Below are 6,993 nucleotides of genomic sequence, written 5' to 3' on the forward strand. Positions count from 1 at the left end.
CTCTATTAAAAATACAAAAATTAGTCAGGCGTATTGGTGCACACCTGTAATCTTAGCTACTCAGGAAGCTAAGGCACAAGAATCACTTGAAGCCGGGAGGCAGAGGTTGCAGTCAGTGGCGATCACACCACTGTACTCCAGCCTGGGCGACGAAGTGAAACTCTGTCTCAAAGAATATTAAACAAACAAATAAAATAAAGGTGTTGGCAGGGCCGGTTCCTTCGAGAGGCCCCAGAGAAGAATCCACTCCTTGTCTCTTCCAGCGGCTGGTGGCCGCAGTTCTTCTTTAGTTTATGGCCACATCACTGTAACCTCTGCCTCTGCGCTCGCATCGCCTCCTCCTTTATCGGATCTCTCTCTGCCTTCCTTGTTTTATGTTTTTTGGAATAGGTAGTGCCTTCCCTCATGGTCTTAAGATGGCAGTTCTGGGCACCACATCCAGGCAGAACCAGCAAAGAAGCTTGTCAGCCTTTGATAAGCTAGGAAAGCCTTTCTCTGGAAACCCCCAGCAGACTCCCCTCCGGCTCCACTGCTATCACTACTAACCATGCCGACAACTAATGCAAAGTGGGGCATAGTGCTGTGGGCCATGGTGTGGCCCAAAACACCACAGGGCATCAGCAGGACAGCTCACTTTTGCTCAGGGTGATCAGGTAAGACTTCTTAGAGGAGGTGGCATTCGGACTGGACCTTGAAGGATGAAAAGGAGGGTGACCATGGAAAGGGCGGAGAGGGCATGCCAAGCCAAATGGAATGAACAGAGGAGAGAAGGTGGGAATAAAGAAGAGATGAGTTGAACAGTCTTACAGGAATGATTTTTTTGAGTGCCTTCTATGGACTAAGAACTCATTTAATCCTTATGAAAAAATAGCTTTTAGCCGGGCATGGTGGTGCATGCCTATAGTCCCGGCTACTCAGGAGGCTGAAGTGGAAGAATCCCTTGAGCACAGAAGTTTGAAGTTACAGTAAGCTGGCTGGGTGCCATGGCTCAGGCCTATAATCCTAGCATTTTGGGAGGTTGAGGTGAACAGATCACTTGAGTCCAAGAGTTCAAGACCAGTATGGTCGTTATGGTGAAATTCCATCTCTGTTTAAAAAAAAAAAGTTTCAGTGACCTGATCACGCCACCACTGCACTTTAGCCTGGGCAACAGAGCAAATCTGTGTCTCAAAACAGACAAAGAAACAAAAATAACAGGCTGTGCTCAGTGGCTCACATCTGTAATCTCAGCACTTTGGAAGGCTGAGGTGAGCAGCAGATCACTTGAGGTCAGGAGTTTGAGACCAGCCAGGCCACATGGTGAAACCTCATCTCTACCAAAAATACAAAAATTTGCTGGGCTTGGTGGCATGCATCTGTAATCCCAGCTACTCAGTAAGCTGAGGCAGGAGAATCGCTTGAACTTGGGTGGCAGAGGTTGCAGTGAGCTAAGCCTGGGTGACAGAGTGAAACTCTGTCTCTAAAAAAAAATTTAAAAATAAGCAAAGAAACAAAATAGCTTCTTCTATAGGTGGAGATTTATGACTGAGGAATCCAGGATTGCAGAGATTAGGTAATGTGTCCAAAGTTGGTAGAACCAGATTTGATCTCAGTTCCATCTCAACATATGACGATTTTATTTATTCATTCATTCATTGCTTATTTATTTCTAATTAACTTTTCTAGATTGTAATTTATTAGAAAAGTAATAAGCTCATTTTAGCAAATCTTCAAGGTGAACAAGGTTAAAAATATAGATATTCATCTACACATTTTCCTAGGCCCATACAAACATATTTATCTGTTTTAGTATTATATATTAATATATCATACTGTTAATATCATATGTATATAATTTTTATTTTGTCTTTTAAGAGAGGAAGTCTTGCTATGCTGCCCAGGCTGAACTTGAACTCCTGGGCTCAAACCATTCTCCTCCTCAACATCTCAAGTAGCTGGGACTACAGGTGTAAGCCATTAAAGTCTGGCTATTCTTTTTTTTTTTTGAAACAGAGTTTCACTCTTGTTGCCCAGGCTGGAGTGCAATGGCATGATCTGGCTCACTGCAACCTCTGCCTCCCAGGTTCAAGTGATTCTCCTGCCTCAGCCTCCCGAGTAGCTGGGATTACAGACATGTACCACCAAGCCTGGCTATTTTTTTTTGTATTTTTTAGTAGAGATGGGATTTCACCATGTTGGTCAGGCTGGTTTTGAACTCCTGACCTCAGGTCTCCCAAAGTGCCTCGGCCTCCCAAAGTGCTGGGATTACAGGTGTGAGCCACCTCGCTCAGCCTTAAATCTAGCTATTTTTATTAAAAAAAAAAAAAAAAAAAAAAAAAGATCATGCTGGACAATTAATGGAATCAGAATAAAGTCTATAGATTAGACAGTAGTATTGATCAGTGTGAATTTGTTCATTTTTACAATTGTCCTGTGGTTATGTATTTCCTTGTACTTAGGAAAAATCCACTGATATATTTAAAGATCAAAGGGCATCATATCTGCAGCATACTCAAACAGTTTAGAAAGTGTGTGTGTGTGCGTGTGTGTGTGTGTGTGTGTTTAGACAGAGAGAGAAGGATAAAGCAACTGTAGTAAAATGGTAAAATGGGAGATCTGGGTAAAGAATGCACAGACATTCTTTTTATTTTATTTTATTTTTATAATAGAGATGGGTCTTGCCATGTTGCCCAGGTTGATCTCAAGCTCCTGGCCTCAAGTAATTCTTCTGCCTTGGCCTCCCATAGTGCTTGAATTACAGGCATGAGCCACTGTCCCCAGCTTCATGGCAATTCTTGCACATTTATTTTGCTAATTGAACTTGACTTTTCCCTCTATGTGCCTTCTTTTGTTAAAAATATTTATTTAAAAAGTACTATTATTGTCATATCCTTCTATATGCATTTTAAGATAGTATTAGGCCAGGTGCAGTGGCCTGCCTATAATCCCACCACTTTTGCTAGGTGGCAGTGAAAGGATCTCTAGAGCCCAGGAGTTCAAGACCAGCCTGGGCAACATAGGGAGACCCCATCTCCACATAAAATTTAAAAATAGCCGAGTACAGTGGCCCATGCCTGTGGTCCCAGCTACTAGGGAGGCTAAGATGGAAAGGATCACTTAAGCACTGGGAGGTCGAGACTCCAATGAGCTGTGATCACACCACTGCATTCCAGCTGGGGACCAAGACCCTATCTCAAACAAGCAGACAAAAAGATAATATTTACTTAGCTCCAAAAACAAAAACAAAATAAATATCTTTGGATTTCTAACTGATACTGGCTTCAATTTGAGGGTTACCTTGGGAAGAGCTGACTTACAGGAACATGGTGTATCTCTCTACATGTGGAAGTATTTAAGGTGAATTTATGGCCAGGTGTGGTTGCTCATGTCTGTAATCCCAGTACTTTGGAAGGCTGAGGCGGGCAGATCACCTATGGCCAGGAGTTTAAGACCAGCCTGGTCAACATGGCAAAACTCCATCTCTACTAAAAATACAAAAATTAGCTGGGCGTGGTGGCACACACCTGTGATCCCAACTACTCGGGGGGCTGAAGTGGGAGAATCACTTGAACCCGGGAGGTGGAGGCCTCAGTGAGCCGAGATCATGCCACTGCACTCCAGCCTGGGAGACAGAACGAGGCTCTGTCTAGAGAAAAGCAAATTTATGTTAGCAACTAAATTGTATAAACAGAGATCAATGTTAAAATATACTTTGGGGGTCCACATCCTCAAGGCCTGAAACTGCATTTTCTTTTTGAGATGGAGTCATGTTCCTTTGTCCAAGCTATATGGAGTGTGGGTGGTGTGATCTCGGCTCACTGCGGCCTCCACCTCCTGGGTTCAAGCAATTCTTCTGCCTCAGCCTCCCATATAAAGTAGCTGGCACTACAGGTGCGTACCACTAAACCCAGCTAATTTTTGTTTTGTTTTTTAATAGCGATGGGGTTTTGCCATGTTGGCCAGGCTGATCTTGAACTCCTGACCTCAGGTGATCTGCCCGCCTTGACCTCCCAAAGTGCTGGGATTACAGACATAAGCCACCATGCCTGGCCTGCCTTTGTTTTTGAGACAGAGTTTTGCTCTTGTTGCCCCGGCTGGAGTGTAATGGCATGCTCTCGGCTCACTGCAATATCTGCCTCCCAGGTTCAAGCGATTCTCCTGCCTCAGCCTCTGGAGTAGCTGGGATTACAGGCTCCCACCACCATGCCCTGCTAATTTTTTGTATTTTTAGTAGAGATGGAGTTTCATCATCATGGCCGGGCTGGTCTTGAACTCCTGACCTGAGGTGGTCCACCCACCTCAGCCTCCCAAAGTGCTGGCATTACAAGTGAGAGCCACCGCACCCCGGCCCCTTTTTCTTTTGTTTTCATCTCACCTTCCACTATGAGGACAAACCGTGAAGGGACTCAGCTGCCCTCAGGTTGATTCCTGCCGCATGGTGCTGTTGGCTCTTTCTCACCTGTCTCTCCTGGGTCTTTGACGTACTACTTCATATTATTATGCCCATTTTTTTCAATGTTTAAACATTTATTTATTTAGGGTGACAGGGTGCAGTGCACTCACTATGTTGCCCAGGTTGGCCTCAAATTCCTAGGTTCAGGGGATCCTCCCACCTCGGCCTCCCAAGTAGCTGGGATTACAGGCAGGGGCTGCTGCACCCGGCTATTATGCCCATTTTACAGAAGGAGAAACAGAAGCTGGGAGTGTGACATGCTTGCCAAGATTGCCCCAGAGTTAGCAGTGGCTGCACTAGCCTGACGCCCAAGGGTTTTCAGGCAGCTCCTGTCCTGATCTTGATCTTGGCCTTCTCAATCGCTGCTGGTACTTGTGTTCTGTTTGGCAGCTCCCCGAACCTCAGACATCCAAGCACAAGGTGGCATTTGGTTTGAGGGGGTTCAGCCCTCAAACCCCCTATAGGGCCAGCCTGTTGTTTCCAAGAAAAAGGCTGCCAACAGATAACAGGCTTCACTTTCTCACAAGGCTGTAGGGCTCTAGCCTTAGAGAGTTAAAAAAAATCTTCCCCAAAGTCAATACCTGTGGTCAGTTCCTCGCTCTGCCTCTCTGCTTCCCTGGGCTGCATCTCTGCCTGTCTGGATCTGACCAATCCTTCAAAGCCCAACCTAAATGCCACCTTCTCCATAAAGCCTTTTCTGATTTCTCTCTTCTGTATAGGGTCCTCCTCCCCACTCCTCCCCATGCTAGGTTTGCACCCACTTTTCTTGGAATGTATTCACTTTCCTGCTGTGATTGTCATTAAATAGTTGACCTTTTTGACTTTTTTTTTTTTTTTTGAGATGGAGTTTTGCTCTTGTTGCCTAGGCTGAAGTGCAATGGCATGATCTTGGCTCACCGCATCCCCCACCTCCTGGATTCAAGCGATTCTCCTGTCTCAGCCTCCCAAGTAGCTGGGATTACAGGCATGTGCCACCATGCCCGGCTAATTATTTTTATTTTTATTTTTAGTAGAGATGGGGTTTCTCCATGTTGGTCAGGCTGGTCCTGAACTCCCGATCTCAGGTGATCCACCTGCCTCGGCCTCCCAAAGTGCTGGGATTATAGGCGTGAGCCACTGTGCCCAGCTGATAGCTGATCTTTTTGAACCTCATCACCTGTAAAACTGATATAATGTCTGCCTTATATATAAAGTCTGTTGTGAAGGCCGAATTAAAGCACAGTCTGAGGCACAAAGAATGTTCTTGCACCTGTCAGCCTGATGTTATCACATCACACACACAGCCCTACACATTCATGCACAGATTTCCTCTCTCTGTGTTCAGGTACTTATCCTTTTACCTTGTATAATAATTATTTGCATGGACTATAGGCTCCTTTGTGGCAGGAAAAATAGGGTGTAGTGAAAAGAAACAGGATTTGGAATTTAAAAGTCTGCCCCTCAACCAATGGTGTGAACAAGTGACTTCTCCTCTCTGAGCTTTGGTTTCTTCCTTCCTAAGAGAGAGAGTACAATAAAATGTGCCCCACTGTGTCCTCATGTGCATTATCAAAATAAGATAATGAATGCTCAAGGATTTAGAGACTGCCAAATGCTAATGTATGTCTTATCCAATTGCCCTTGTCTGTTTCCCAGAAGCCCAGCACAGTACCTTGCTGGGGATGGGTTGGGGCTTGCGCAGCAAGGATTTGTTAAATGAGTAGTGGGCCATTGCATTTATTTCATTTGGTCTTCATAGTTTCCCTCAGAGACAAGCTTTTTTAGTTTTAATTTTGTTTTTAGAGTTGGGGTCTTGCTATGTTGCCCAGACTGGTTTTGAACTCCTGGCCTCAAATAATCTTCACGCATTGTCCTCCCAAGTATTGAGATTACAGGTGTGTGCTACCCTGCCCTGCCCCTCTGAGATAAGCTTTAATGTCCCCTTTTCAAAATGGGCAAACTGAGGTTTGGAGTGGGTAAAGTGCTTCATTTATTCATTTATTCAACAGGTATCTAATGAGCAGCTACCCTGCATCGACAGGCAGACTCTGGAATAAAAAAATGATTAAGACAATAATCCCTGTCTTCACAGTACAGAATGAAGGACAGACACATAAAGATAAGTATACTACAAGGTGGATTATGAATTGTAGATAATATTTATTGGGTACTTACTAAGTGCCAGTGAGTGCTGTAAACTCCTGGTGTGGTTAACATTCCTCCCCAACCTCTGTTAGCTACATTTCTTGTAGGTTGATTCATAGATACGACTGAAGCCTGGTGAATGTCTACGGTTTTATAAGTGGCAAGTGGTAAATCCAGGATGAATGCCCGGTTGATGGGTCTTAGTGCCAGAGGTCCCACTTGGCCATCAGGATCTACCGTCTGGGATGACAAGGTAGCACATGAGGCCCTAAGGGGGAGGGCCCTAACTCAGTCTGGCATTCACAGTGCTGTCTGAAAACTAAAGAATTAGCTAGGCAGGGAAGGTGAGTGGTGGAAGACAGGGCCATCGCAGAGGAGGGCCAGACGTGGGAGCCACCTCCCGGAAATCTACACAGCATCCAAGCCAGACAGGGCCT

Source organism: Callithrix jacchus, chromosome 5 (genome assembly GCF_049354715.1).
Source record: "Callithrix jacchus isolate 240 chromosome 5, calJac240_pri, whole genome shotgun sequence".
NCBI lineage: Eukaryota > Metazoa > Chordata > Mammalia > Primates > Cebidae > Callithrix > Callithrix jacchus.